The sequence below is a fragment of the Macrotis lagotis genome, chromosome 1 (assembly GCF_037893015.1).
Source record: "Macrotis lagotis isolate mMagLag1 chromosome 1, bilby.v1.9.chrom.fasta, whole genome shotgun sequence".
Lineage (NCBI taxonomy): Eukaryota > Metazoa > Chordata > Mammalia > Peramelemorphia > Peramelidae > Macrotis > Macrotis lagotis.
In genome coordinates, this window is record NC_133658.1 from 271,663,071 (window position 1) to 271,676,787 (window position 13,717).

The following is a 13,717-nucleotide window of genomic DNA, read 5'->3' on the forward strand; positions in this document are numbered from 1 at the left end:
GCTCAGCTTTGCAGGAAAGTAGATTCTTGGCTGCATTCCAAGCTCCCATGCTCTTCAAAATATCTCGTTCCAGCCCCCTCGATGCCTTAAAGTTGATGCAGCTAGGTCCTGAGTGATCCTTACTGTGGCTCCTTGATATTTAAATTGTTTCTTTCTGGCTGCTTGAAGGATTTTCTCTTTTATCTGATAGTTCTGGAGTTTGGCCACAACATTCCTTGGTGTTTTCATTTTAGGATCATTTTCTGGTGGGGATCGATGGACTCTTTCAATAACTACTTTGCCCTCCGATTCCATGATGTCAGGGCAGTTTTCCATCACTAGATCCTGTAATATTAAGTCCAGGCTTTTTTTCTCTTCAATGTTTTCAGGAAGTCCTATAATTTTCAGGTTGCCCCTCCTTGATCTATTCTGGAGGTCAGTCGTTTTGTTGATGAGGTATTTCACATTTGCTTCTATTTTTTCTATTTTTTGATTTTGTTTAACTGACTCTTGCTGTCTCATGGAGTCATTAGTTTCTGTAGACGCCATTATTTTTGGGGGGAGAAGTTTTCTTCATTAACCTTTTCCAATTGGTCAATTCTACTTTTGAAATAGCTTTCCATTTGACCAATTGAGGTTTTGAGAGAATTAATTTCTTTTTGCATTTGCTCATTTGAGGATCTGAGAGAATTATTCTCATTTTGTAATTGTCCAATTCTACTTTCTAAGGTTTTGTTTTCTTGTTGCAAGGTATTAATTGTCTCCCCCAAATGTTCCAGTTGATTTTTAAACTCCTTCCTTATTTCTTCAAGGAGGTCTTTCTGTGCCGGAGACCAGATTGTATTCTGCTCAGATGTTCCAGGTTTCTCTGGGTTGGGGTCTTTCCCTTCCAGGAATTTTTCTATGGATCCACCTTTCCACTGACCCTTCTTCATTATGCTAAGACCTTGAGTTGGGTGGGGCTGGTTCACCTGGGCTTGGGATCCCTAAAGGCTTTACTGAGTGCAGTTTCTCTGGCTGGCCAGTAGGAGGTGCTGGTTTCTTTCTCTGGAGTGTCTGTGACCTTGGTTGGGAGGCCTTCTCCCTTTGCTTGACGGAGGGAATTGGAGCTATTGAATTCTTTTGCCTTCAATCAATGGTGGGCTTTACCCTAGCCTGAGGTCATTCCTCAGCTGGGCTGGTTCTTTTGCTCACACACCTGGGCCTGAGGCAGAAGTAATTTGCATTTGTTTGAGAAGAGGCCTCAGTGCAATGGAGGTATGGGCTCAGAGTTTCTCAGACCTGAGGAGCCCAGGGATGGCCTCCACAGCTTTCCTGTACCAGACATCTCCCTGCAGCACCTTCCCCAAGCTCCAGGGGGACAGCACCAACACCAGCGCCTCTGCTTCCTCACGGACCCAAGCCCCCTTTGTCCAGCCCCACCGCTGATCCAGCAGGTCCGGCTCTCGGGCCCTCAGACTCCCGGTTCCAATTCAGCTGTTGATCTGGCTGATGCCGGTTCCAATTCAGCTGTTGATCTGGCTGATCCCGGGCTGATCATGCCTCGGAGCTCAGACTCACCTGCCGGTACTCAGCCAAGGCTGCTGCGGGAGACAAATCCTGAGCTAGATTTTCCTCTCCTGGCTTTTCTTTCTGGGTTTCCTGGTTCAGATTTCTTTTAAGAGGTTTGTTTCATGTGATAGATGAGGAAGAGATCAGGAGACTTTAGAACTGTGCCTGTCTTCTCTCTGCCATCTTGGCCAGAAGTCGCAAAGTGTTTTTAAATACCTAATTTTAATTTTTTGACAATTTTGGGAGGTATGTGCTATTATTATTATCCTCATGCAGAAATTGAAGAAATGAGGGAACTGAGGCAGATGGACATTTAAATGACTTACCCAGGGTCATATAACTAATTAATTTCTGAGGCTGGATTTGAACTCACTTCTTCCTTACTGCACAACTATGTCGTATAGGGATTAGAGCATTAGGCAGAGTCAGAAAGACCTGGGTGACCCCAGCCAAGTCATTTAATTCTATCTGTGTAAGTTTTCTCATCTGTAAAATGAGGTGGAGAAGGGAAAGGCAAACGATTCCAGCATCCTTGACAAGAAAATTTCATTTGGGGTCATGAAGAGGCAGACACAACTGAAACAACTAAACAACTTCCTTACTCCAGGTCCATTGGAAATACTTGAGCTCCTAGCTTCCTACTAAGGAGATTCCAACAAAGTTAGATCTGAGAGGAACCGAAAAGCCCTAAATATTTGCCCAAATATACTTCACCCACCTTCCAAAATTCCTACCATTATTTGGATATTGCATCACATCCCACCTTCAAAACTTGACACATGATTGTGGACACATTATTGCATCTCCTTTCTGCCTCAAGCAACTTTCCAAGATCATAACTAATAGAGGATCTTTGATCTAAATCAGTGGATGGAGTATCCACCCATACTAATGATATCACAGTATTTTTGTATTGATGGGATCCACTTTTCTTAGATCTGCCTTCCATGGTTAAAGAGAACAAGTGTCCTCTCTCTCAAATTGTTAGGGCCGAAAAGCCCCTCAGGACTGACAGAGACCCCCAATCACCACAGAAGGCCAGACTTGATGCAAAAGCAGGAGGATTTATTTAACCAGCGCTGGGGCTCAGTCAAGAACTGGCCCCGAGCTGCTCTCAGCACAGTCTTTTTATGTCTGAAAACCACAAGGGGGATTTTTCTTTGTGGTTTAACAAGTTGCTGAGTGGGGACACGTTGGCAGCAGCTGAGTTCCCCGTGGTCTAGAGTTGTTTGTCTAACAGGATGTTTCCCAACCACTTGGTCCTTAGGTTTCGTTTATCGAGAACTGACACTGTTATAGAAAATCGAAACTTAGGGAGACTTAGGGTGGGGGAGCAAGATGGGCCTAGGAGAGCCGGTTTACGGCTGCTTCATTCCCCCCTTTTTCTATTGGAAGTTTGATTCTTCAAACTCTAGGGGAAACTCGTTGTCTCAGGGGAGGGTCTGATACCGCTTACTGAGGATCATAACATGGACAGCGTTAATGCGGTCTCTGACAAACTCCACTAGGCGGTTGATGACGCAGGGGCCTATGGTGAGCAGTAGCAGGAGAATCATGAGGGGGCCAATGAGGGTAGAGAGCAGGGTTGTGAACCATGGGGAACGGCCGAACCAGCCCTCATACCATCCTTGGTGGGATTCCCTCTCCTTTCTGCGATCCTCCAGCCGCCTCCGGAGGTTTGACATGGAGTCTCTCACTACCCCTGAGTGATCGGCATAGAAACAGCATTCCTCTTTTTATCCCTCCCCTCAGAAGGGCAGACATAGAAGTTAGCTTTTCCAGGGCGCTGCGGGCCCATGGGTTGCTGCACCCCGTGGTTGTTTTGGAGATATAGGCTGGGGCTGGTACTGTCTCCCCGTCCTTCGGGAGCCCTTCATGAGTGAGGTCAGGGATGTCCCCCGCCCCTTCCAAGCCCTCTATGAGGGCACAGAGCTTAGGGGTCAGAGTGGGCTACTAAGTCCAAGGGGGGTGTACTTCAGTGGCACTCCAGACGTGCTCCCCCGTTTGGGACCACACCTGCCAGGTCAGCTTTTGGGGCATGTGGGGGTTTGGAGAAGGGCTAGCCGGGGGAAGTCCCAGAAGGATTGTCACTATCATTGCCTGCCCGACAGAGGCATAGCCGGAGGGGGTACTCAGTTCTCTTGGCCGTCCATGCTGAATCAGGTGGCTGAGCAGGCTTAACATGAGAAGCATGTACTCAGGCAGCGACTGCATCGACCTTGACAGCGGTAGGGGTGGTGAGAAGCACCAGGTATGGACTCTTTCACCGGGGTTCGAGGTTGGCCACGTGACAAAGTCGCCGACCTGGAAGTGATGTGGCACCCGAATGTCCCCGGGGGCCTAGGCAGCTGCTATTTTTCTCCAGATGCCCCACTGGACGATCCCAAGAGCTTTAAGCCTGTCAAGAAGAGAAGAAGAAACCGGACAGAGGGAAGGAGTAACCATCGCCACTAAAGGAGGGGGAGGGGGGAAACCCGAACAGGATTTCAAAGGGTGTGAGATGTAAGGGCCCAGGGGCGTTCCGGGCCCTGAACAGGGCGTATAGTAGGAGCACTGTCCAGTCTTTCAAGCCAGTCTCTATAGGCAATTTTGTGTTAGTTTCTTTCAGGGTCCTATTCATCCTTTCCACTTGCCCAGAGCTCTGTGACCTATAAGCACAATGTAGTTTCCACTCTGTCCCCAAGGCCTTTGCTAATCCCTGGCTCACTTGGCTTATGAAGGCCGGCCCGTTATCTGACCCTATCATTTTGGGTAACCCGAACCGGGGAAAGATTTCATGTAAAAGTTCTCTTGGCCACTACAGCAGCCATCTGTATTTTGTGTGTAGAGCCTCATCCCACCCTGAGAAAGTATTCCACAAAAATTAGAAGATACTGGCACCCATATTTAGCTGGTTTCATTTCTGTAAAGTCCACTTCCCAACAGTTCCCTGGTCAGTCTCCCCTTACCCTCCTTCCTGTTGGAGATTTCTGTGTAGGGGCATTCAGCAGTTGGCAAGGTTTGCAGTTCTCAGTCACTTTTTGTGCTAGTTCCCTAAGCCCCGGTACCTTGTATGGGGTGGCCCGAGCTAGGGCTTCAAGTTTCCTATACCCCAAACGAGTCAGACTGTGAAGATGCTGAAGTAGTTGAGTTGCCTGTTCTTCTGCCAGCTCTCGTGTTCCTAGTGTGTCGTGGGTTGGTTTCACAGAATCCTCAGTGTTTTCTTCTTAGAGGAGCAGAGCGGTGGGCCTAGTATGGGCGGCTAGCCTAGCCTCCTGGTCCGCTCTTTGGTTACCACTAGCTACCTCTCCGTTCCCTTTCTGGTGTCCCGGGCAGTGCATGATTGGCAATGGAGGGTCTTGTTTTTGCTAACCCCAGTCCCGCTGTTTCTGCCCGGGCATTGGGGAATTTAGTCACCCATCGGGAGGCTAAGCTGACTCCTGATGATGATGGGGGCGAGCTCGGATAGAGTCAGTGTCCGTCCTCCAATCTTAGGGTAAGTGTGGCAACTTCTTGTCCTTTCAAGGTAACAGAGGGCCCCTTCGGGCAGAAAGCAATCTGCTCCTTCAGTTTAGTTAGCAAATTTCTCCCTAATAGAGGGGCAGGACATTCAGGAATGACAAGGAAGGAGTGAGCCACCTCCCCTGTTCCCAGGTCCACAGTTCGTTTGGTGGTCCAAGGGTATTGCTGGTGGCCAGTAGCGCCTATCACCCAGGATTTTTGCTAGACATAGGCCCCTTGGGGTCCAGTAGGACGGAGTATTGGGCGTCAATATCTACTAGGAACTTTACAGGTTTCCTCTCTGCATATCCCTGACTTTCCTATTCTGAGTCGGTTCCTAATGCCAAGAGCTTAGTCCCTCCTTCTCTTACCTTCCTTTTAGGGCATTCTCTCTCTTCCAGTGCCCAGTTTCTTTACAGTAGGCGCACATTTGGCAACCCCTCGCCGATTTCTCTCCCCCTACCCTGTATGCTTTCTCCTTCAACTGACCCTGCTCTCCCCCCACTGCTGCCAAGATGCAGGTCAAATTCTTCTCCCTCCTCTTCTTCTTTCTCTTCCCTCCTCAGTCTCTCTTTTATAGTACACCTTTTCTGCCTCCTTGACTAAGTCTTGTAATGAGTAGTCCTATAAGCCCTCCACCCTCTGTAGCTTTCTTTTGATATCATATGAAGACCGACCAATAAAGGCCATTGCCACTGAGGCCCGTTGGCTATCTGCCATCGGGTCAAAGGGTGTAATTCACCGAAAGGTGTCCATTAGTCTTCTCAAGGAAGACAGAGGGTGGTGGTTTTGTGGGTCCTTGGAGGACCTCCCTTACCTTTGCCAAATTAGTGGGCCATCTGGCCGCTCCCCTCAGGCCCCCCAAAAGAGTCTGGCGGTAGACTGTCAGTCGCTCCCTACCTCCAGCCATGTTGAAATCCCAGGCGGGTCGAGTAAGGGGAAAGTGGTTTCAATCAGGTGGGGGAGTTGCGTGAGCTGCCCGTCTGGACCATGGGTACCCTTTCCTCTGTGGTGAAGAGAGTCTGCAACAATCGTCCCAAGTGGGCTGATGAGAAAACATCAAGGATTCTACCAGCCCAGTGAGCTGCTGTTAGAGAGCGGGGGTAGTTAGTTTTCCAATTATAGAGATCAGAAGAGGAGAAGGGTTGGATACAGAGGAGCGCAGGAGGTAGGGCTGGGGGGGGTTTCTCCGTCGGCCGTAGCGGGTGGAGGGGGACCCAGCGCTCAGAGAGGGAGGGCCACTGTGGAATCAGGAGTAGCCACTCTGCATCTGCAAGTGCCAAGGGCTGGTCCTGGAGCCTCAGGGGCTGAAGGAAAGCATCAGGGTGTGGGGGAGGGAGCGGCGCATGAGGGTGGTGACCAGCTGTAGGGTAAGGGGGAGGGGGTAACAGAAACTCAAGGAGGAGCAAGTCATCCTGTAGGTCAGGGTAGATTTTTGGAGGCTGGGGGCGTTGGGCAGCCTTAAGAGCCAGGGTTTTAACTAGGGGAGGGACCCAGGGTTTGACCCAGGGGGGAGGGTCTTCCACCAGGTCCTGCCACACTAAGATGTAAGGTTATTGATCTGGGTGGCCCTCCTTCCCTGATCGAAATACAATCCCTTTTACCGCCAAGATGACAGACCGATTGAAGGTCCCATTAGCTGGCCACCCCACCCCAAAGGTGGGCCACTCGGAGCTGCAAAGGGTTTTCCATGGCCCCTTTTTGACCACCACTGATAGGTTATGTCCTCTGGCTCTTACTTATGCCCAATGTCCCATGGTCAGGCTAAGAGGGCTACTGTTTGCTTGACACATAACCTCAAAACACAAGACAGCGATACCTACACACAAAACGTACAAAAGAGTAAGAAACTTGGCCTGCAGAGACCAATCGAAGAGAAATGCCGCGTGACCTGGGCGTCTTACTTCCAGCAAGGAGTATGCCGAGCGTCCCCGGCTCTCCCCCCTTCCCCGGGGCGTCCCCCAGGGTGACAACTGTGGTTCCTGGACACGTCTGTCAACCACGGACCTGCTGTCCTCACGGACAGCAGGAGTTGTCCCAAAACAGAAACCAGAAGTTAGGCTCAAGCAAGATACAGACAGAACAGGGACTGACACACGGACAATACGTAGACTAAGATGCCTAGGTGAGTATCTTACCTCCAAGGCTGTCTTCTGGAGTGGAGGGGGGTCCCTGTGGATCCTGGACAAGCCCCCAGATGTTAGGGCCGAAAAGCCCCTCAGGACCGACAGAGACCCCCAATCACCACAGAAGGCCAGACTTGATGCAAAAGCAGGAGGATTTATTTAATCAGCGCGCTGGGGCTCAGTCAAGAACTGGCCCGGAGCTGCTCTCAGCACAGTCTTTTTATGTCTGAAAACCACAAGGGGGATTTTTCTTTGTGGTTTAACAAGTTGCTGAGTGGGGACACGTTCGCAGCAGCTGAGTTCCCCGTGGTCTAGAGTTGTTTGTCTAACGGGATGTTTCCCAACCACTTGGTCCTTAGGTTTCGTTTATCGAGAACTGACAGTTATAGAAAATCGAAACTTAGGGAGACTTAGGGTGGGGGAGCAAGATGGGCCTAGGAGAGCCGGTTATCTTTTCTCTGGTATTTCCTTCCCCTACCTTTCTTCAAAAGAGACCAATTTTTACAATGGTAAGCATTAAGGGAAGCAGAAAGTTGGGGCCAGAGGCTAACCACTCTGATCTCTTAATAGGAAGGGCATATCAAGGTAGAATTGTGTCTATCTGCTCCCTTAAATATTGTTAATCTAGGAGAACTAAATTACTTGGGGAAGTAATTTTTAGGTTTAAGCTAAACTCCTAATTTCTATTCCTTAATAGATACTGACTCAAGCTTTATATCTAAGTCTTAACCCCCCCCCTTCTATCAGATGCCAGTTCCACAGAACATATGTAGCAAACAGCAAATAAATCCAATTATTAAATTTTATAGCAAAACAAAAATAAGACAAAATATACATATGATATTAAAAACTAGATAATATAGATTGAATGAGCTCTCCTTTTAGAAACAAAATAACTCAATTTAAAAAGAGAATCTAAGAGGAAATTTCCCAAAATCTCAAGTGTAGCAAGCTGCAGATGGAAATATGATAGAGACTGTCTCTCTACATGTCAGCTTCTTCCAGATTCTTTCTCCCATCATGAACCTAAGGAGAAATTGAAGTTATATGTTTTCTCTCTCAAGGCTGGAGGCAAAAAAAAAAAAGCCCAGAACTCTCTTCTCTCCGGGTTTTTCCAACTTCACCTGCATCTTAGGCAGACAAAGGGCATTCAAGTAATCAATCTTCACCAATAAGGAGAGGTGAAAAATATAAAGGAGGTCTGAAAGTTGTCGTTGTTTAGTCCTTTCAGTTAAGTCTGACTCTTTCTAACCCCCGGAATTGGATTCTATTGCATTCTATTCCCCCATTGGAATTTTCTTGTCAAAGATATTGGAGTGGTTTGCTATTTCCTTCTCCAGTTCATCTTACTAATAAGCAACTGAGACAAATAGGATTAAGTATCTTGCTAGGATCACACAGCTAGTAAATGTCTGAGGCCAGATTTGAACTCAGTAAAATGAGCCTTCTTCTTGACTCCAGGGTCTGGAGTAGGTAATACCAAAAAGAGGAAAGAAGCAAAAAAAAAACAAAAACCCTTTTCATACTTCAGTTTTGCTAGCCAAGACTTTCAGAACACATATCTCTTTTCCACTATCTATTTGTACTCAGATATGTGTGTAGATAAAAAAATAAGTACAAGGAAACTGAAACATTTTCCTAAACAGTGAAATAATCATATTTCATTTTTTTATCTGGAAATAACAAGAGAAAACTATAAACAATGTGCATTTATGTAATGTTTTATAAAAAGCATTACTCTTAAGGAACTTTACTCAGTTCCATAAAATAAACTCTTCTAAGGAAGAAATGTAAAATAATTATATCTTAATATACCAATGAATCTTTGATCTCATTAATGAGGATATTCTTATCAACAAACCAAACTACAATCCATTACCTCCAGATTTAAGCCTGAAGCCTTTAGTCTCCATCTTATCTAGATCTATTAAGGATTTTACACTTCCCAAGTCCAAGGTATATTGAAGTGATATATTGAAGAAAGCTATCCAGGAGATGAGAGAGTTACTTAATTTGTTTTAATACCATGACTTGTTTTTGACATTATTGTTTTCATTGCATTTTAAAACAAATAACAATTGTATATTGGGACATCAAATATTCTAACATTCTTACTATATTTGAATCTATTTTGAATAATTATACCATTTTGCATAAACCTAAGTGATATATATAATTTATTATATTTTATTACCTATTCATCATGATTAATATTTCTTTATTGGATGAGCTCCTGTAATTAACTTGTGAGAAGATATAAATAAGAGACATTCAAGATGGGCAGGCTTTGATGGATTGCTCTTTGGGTTCTTTCTTTTCTCTTTGTTTCAAACTACTGGACAAATACCTTGATATCCTCTAGCAAGACACTAAGTATAAGGATTTCATGAAGAAATCTGAGGCTGAATATAGTATCTAATATCAAAAGCTAAATGGGAAGAACAGGTTTAAAGCAATTTAACACCTACATTAAACTTTTATGTATACTTGTGGAACTATAAAATGAATCTTTACAGACCTGGAAAACATCCCGATAAAAATGTGTGCAAGATTCACAAAATATAGAACCCAATAACCCTAAGGCAATTTTAGGAGATTAAAGCAAAGAGGAAAAAAAATTTGATAGACATTTTTGGAGAACATGACAGACAAATCAAAACTTTACAGAAATACTTTGGGAAGAAATGAACATTACTTCATGGCACAATAAAAAAAGGCTGATAGAAAGTACAAGTTGTTGGATTTGTCTAATGTAAATATAAGTGGCTTACCTCCAGATGGAACCTATGAAATAACAAATATCTAAAAGGGAAATCAAAGGGGTCTCCATGGGGGTGACAGAGGCAGACTCTCAGATGATAATATGTCAACAAAGAAAGGTCAAGCAAATATCTGAGACATGGGGGGGGGTGTTGGGGGAGGAGTGAGTGTGGTAGAATTCAATCAATTCAACATCAGATCACTGATAATGGAAAATACAGAAGAATTATCCTTAATAAACCTAGATTTAGGGGCAGCTAGGTGGCGCAGTGGATAGAGCACCAACCCTGGAGTCAGGAGTACCTGAGTTCAAATCTAACCTCAGTCACTTAATAATTATCTAGCTGTGTGGCCTTAAGCAAGCCACTTAACCCCATTGCCTTGAAAAAAACCTAAAAAAAAAAAAAAGAAACCTAGATTTATTGAACAATGTAGATCATATAAGGAAAAAGTGAAGAAAGTACAACACATCAGTCACCATAGCCTATAAAAATTTAACACCAACTGAATACTCAATAAAACATTATCTGGGAGCTGGAATTCTAGATGAGATGCTTTCTATGTTTCATGAGCTGACAAAAGCCCACTCTACCAATGCGAATCTTTCCTGATTCTTTTGTAATTTAGTGAGTCTGGCCACTTTGCTGTTCCTCAAATAAGACATTTCATCTTCAATTTTCACTAACTGTCCCCTTAGAATTTTCTCCCTCTTTTTCTCTACTCATTAGCTTCCCCTCACTTCCTTCAGTTTTCAGGTATAATCCCATCCTCTTCAGAAAGTCTTTCCTCACTCCTCTTAATTCTAATGCCTTCCCACTGTTCATTATTTCTCATTTATCCTCTACATAGCTTGTTTGTTCCTGGAAAGTTGTTTATTGCCTCCACCAATAAACAGTGAGTAGCTTGGGAGAAGGGACTATCTTTTACCTTACTTTATATTGCCAATGCTAAGCATAGTGTCTGGAACACTTTATAAATGTTTTGGCCCAATGGATAGAATGCTAAACCTGAATTCAAAGCCAACCTCAGACATTTACAAGCTGTATGATTCTGGACACATCACTTAATTTTGTTTGCTTCAGTTTCCTCATCTATAAAATAAACTGGAGAAGGAAATGGCAGCTCTAGAATCCTTGCCAAGAAAACCCCAAATGGGATCAAAAGGAGTCAGACTAAAATGACTGAACAGCAACAAATTAATATTTACTAAATGACTGATCTCAAAATATCCTGGAGAACTCAATGTATTAGAGTGAGGAAAAACTGAATTTAAAGCCTACCTCAAATAATATTCATAGTATGAACCTGTTTAAGTCATTTTATCTCACTATCCTCATGTGTAAAATGAGGGGAATGGACTTGATATGCTCCAACATACTGCTAGCTCTAAATCTATGATCCTATAAAGCAGACCATTGCCACAGACCAAATAATTACCCACTGTCATCCAGATGCCACTGATTCATAAACTCTTAAGGATAGGGCTTTGGATAAATGTCACTATACCATATACTCATTCCTTTCTAGATACATAGAATGAAAAGTTTCCCAAATATAGAAACCTAGACAAGGAGATCAAAATTATGTGGAAACAGTATGAGGCATATATTATTCTCTGTTGTCTTATCTGCTCCTAGAGTTGTTTCAAGGATGCTTGCAGTGAGCCTACAGAGAATGAGCTTGCATTCTAACACTTTTATTCAACTCCAAAAAGTAGTTATTTTTATCTATCTGTGCTGTACTCTAAGGAACACTGGATAGAAAGGAATAATATTGCCAGGACAGCAATTTGTCCCAAGACCATTTTTATTCCAACTCCAATGAAATGCTAATAATAATAATAGCTTGAACATAAAGAGTGCTTTAACATTTGAAAACCACTTCAAATACATTATCTTGTTTTATCTTTGCAGCTTTGTGAGTTAGGTGCTATAATTAGCCTCATTTTTCAGAAAAGGAAACAGGTTCTCAGAGAGGTTAAGTGACTTATTCAGAATCACACAGCAAGAGTCTGAGGTAAAATTTCAAACCCAAGTCTTGCTGATTCAGATCTCTAGATTGGCAAAAGAGATGAAATGGAATAGAAAAGCTTCATTGTTGTTGCTTGTCCTTCATTTTTTGAAAAGGACCAATGATCTCATGGGGTGATGTCTTAACTCATGAGTGAATTGGGATTTAAAAGAGTCAGAATCATGCTAAGTCATCAGTCTCACTCTCTCTTCCAGGGTCAACAAAGACCTGTGGCAAGGCAAAAGTCAAAATGACTGACAATGGCCAAGGATGTGGTAAGTAATCTTGGTATCTTCAATGTCTGGCCAAACTCTAAGATTCCAAAGCATCTGCTTCACCCAACATCATGGATGTTGGAACAAATTGTTCTCATTCAAACATTCTTCCAGGGGAAATCTGCATGTGTCTTGGGTAGAGAACCCCCTAAATCACCAACAGATTTGAGATCCTCAACCTGGGTTAGCCCACCTGCCAAAATGATTGTCTTGACCTATGACCACTGCACATACTATAGCTTCTTGAAATCATAGGTGCTAGGTGAACATCAAAGATGGATGAGGAACCCTGAGAAGGACTTGACAAGCCTTTGCATCAAAGATACTAATCCTTCCTGAATATCCCATACACTCTAAATAAATAGATAGATGGAAAGACAGACAGATAGATGCTTAGACAAAAGATGTAGATATATAAATAGAAGGTATATATATACATATATGTGATCAGCTATACATATATTAACATATAGATAGATTCACTTGTGTGTGTGTGTGTCTGTGTGTGTGTGTGTGAAGGCTTGGTTTCAGAGAAGGTAAAAAAGTATTTTTAGATAGCTAACCTTATATTGATTGTAACAATCCCTGGAATATTTTCTAGCCTCCTAAATGAGATCCATAATTATTAAAAAATAGTTGAGAGAATATGAAAAATTAAGTAGATGAAGAATGCTTAATATCTAAAATATATGTAGATGATTGTCCATCCCCAAGAGTTTGGTCATTCATATCTTGACCAGACACTGCAAAACTAGATTCAGTACTGAAGAGAGGTATATTGCACCAGAAACTTTTAGGAAAGCTCCTAGTTCTTCCAATGATTCCAAATTTCTCCCTGAAAAAAAGATCCGTTTTTGACACCTTTTTTTCTGCTCATGGTATTTCATGACTGTGAATTATAGAAAACTACAAGTCCTAAAAATTGGAGTTGAGGATCACCCAAAGAGCTAGGGAGAGTATATGGTGAGTGTGAGCAGACTGGGAAACATTACAAATGATACACAGGAGTAATATGAATTCTTGGGGAAAAATGCATTTGACTTAATACAGCAAAATGCTGCCTCAAAGTCTTCTACAATACAGCCCCCCCATGCATTTGTAAATCTCAGGTTGTAATGATGATAGACCAAGTGATGGTATGTTACTGCGCAGAAACAGGACAAATGACTACAGATTGTTCAGACTTCTCTAGTCAGTTATTCAATGCTGTGTGCACAGAATGGTGAAGAAGGCTAAATCTATTTCCTTACCACAGTATTATTCAATTCCTTTTTAGTTTGAGACAGTTAAGCCCTAGAGATGTTTGCCTATTTGGAGCAGAATGATAAAACTTCTAAGAACTGGAATGGATTGCTGATCATAAGTGAGAGGATGCCTTGAGGTGAGATGAATTAATAGAAGAGATCAGTTCAAAGAAAATTTAAAGTAATATTGTGTTTTTATCTACATTGCTATTTCATGAAGTGCTTTTGTTGTTAGAAAAAAGTTTCTATTCTAGCTAATGAGTTAAACACATTATTGAAATTTGCTATCTAT

The 13,717-nt window shown here is 43.3% G+C and overlaps 1 pseudogene; it reads right to left on the reverse strand.

Moving 5' to 3' along the window:
- Positions 1-2,598: 2,598 nt before the first annotated feature.
- LOC141491002 (uncharacterized) lies at positions 2,599-6,563 on the reverse strand (annotated as a pseudogene).
- Between the last annotated feature and the right edge of the window lie 7,154 nt (positions 6,564-13,717).